Source organism: Montipora foliosa, chromosome 5, assembly GCF_036669935.1.
Source record: "Montipora foliosa isolate CH-2021 chromosome 5, ASM3666993v2, whole genome shotgun sequence".
Lineage (NCBI taxonomy): Eukaryota > Metazoa > Cnidaria > Anthozoa > Scleractinia > Acroporidae > Montipora > Montipora foliosa.
Window position 1 is genome coordinate 26834322 of NC_090873.1, and position 1644 is coordinate 26835965.

At 42.5% G+C, this 1644-nt stretch overlaps 1 non-coding gene across 1 annotated transcript; it reads right to left on the reverse strand.

Moving 5' to 3' along the window:
- Nucleotides 1-1562: 1562 nt before the first annotated feature.
- Nucleotides 1563-1644, reverse strand: Trnas-gcu (transfer RNA serine (anticodon GCU)). Its single transcript has one exon. It is a non-coding gene; the product is annotated as a tRNA-Ser (tRNA).

A 1644-nucleotide genomic window follows, 5' to 3' on the forward strand; every position in this document is an offset into this window, starting at 1 on the left:
GGCGGTGTCATCGGCATATCAATTAATCAATCAAGGCAAACTTTATTTAAAGGGGGTAACACATAATAGTAAAAGAACTAATAAACTTGTGGCCCTCTAGATTATATTACAAGTCAAATGGAGTATATTATACTAAATTACCGTGACATTGTAAAATACATACAAATTACCGAAATTAATCTGATTTAATTTAAGATGTTTATATAAAGCGTTCTTTAAAATATTTACAGATGATGAGGTACGTATCCTAAGCGGAAGATGATTGAAAGACTTTGCTCTGTTTACCTCGGGAACCGGGCATTGGAATTCCCTCTATGGAGGGGTCCCGGCGAATAGCCTGGCCCAGGGGTTTCAGCCACCAGGAAATACAGAAGAGGACTCAACGGACAGCCTTTGAGCACTCCCCGTTCAAGAGGGATAGCGCTGGATAACCAGCCGTTATTAGTAACGGAGAGGAGGAGGAGGAGATAATATCTGTGTAAATAATTTATACTCACCGCCGAAATTGAGGGCCAAAAAAAAAAGTACTCTAAAACACGTTGTAAAAAAAAAAAGACAGCGGTTTTGACCTTGCTGTGCCTTGTCAGCAGGGCGTAGCTAACATGCCGGGCGTTTGTTTTTTAGTACCCCTTTAAGTGGCAGCTTCACATGCAATACATGTGGTAAACCCAGTTTACGCTCACGGAGCGTCTAGTTTCCTTTGAAAGATCACTCAGTGATGTGCACACAATGCTGATTTGCCCGATATATCACACTTTTACGGAAGAGAGAAATGATCCTCTTGACATTTTAAGCAATTGTCACTTCTGGAGTGTTTTCACGTGACGTCACGGCGGCTATGTTGGTGTACCTAAACAATATAACGGCGGCCATGTTGGTGTCCCCAACTAATCCTCCAGGAATTGAGCTCTATTATCATGCAAACGTTTTCTTTTGTTTCGGTGAAAAAACAAATTTACTGATCACGTGAGTGAAAACACTCTATAGACACATCAAAGATCGGTCGGCATTAGAGACTGAGGTTGAATTCAAACACGCTTCGTGATGCCTTGTACATAGTACTTCGTGTCAAGCCACCTTCACATTAACATTTAGAATATCTATACAGAAAGTATCCCAAACATTCATAAAAGCTAACCGTAGGCCTAATTAGGACTAAACAGAAGTTTCTAGGCCCAAGGTTAGCTTTTATGAATGTTTGGGATACTTTCTGTATAGATATTCTAAATGTTAATTCTAAATGTTAATGTCAAGGTGGCTTGACACGAAGTACTATGTACAAGGCGTCACGAAGTGTGTTTGAATTCAACCTCAGTCTCTCTCCCTCTGCCAGGGTGGTTTTGGTGGATGGAATCCAATGCCAACCTCAAAAGATCCAGGGACCCGTTTGAGGTGTCAGAACCTGGTATTTAATGCCGGTTAGCGCTAACCATGCTTCGAGCAACCGGCCCCAGGTGGCTCCACTCGGTAGTTTGTTGTTGTCGTCAGACAAGTGGAAAGTGAGCAAACCTTACATTATACAAGTTTTGGACGGCTGCAACGAGCTTAAAACTAAAACTCACCGACGAGGATGGGATTCGAACCCACGCGTGCAGAGCACATTGGATTAGCAGTCCAACGCCTTAACCACTCGGCCACCTCGTC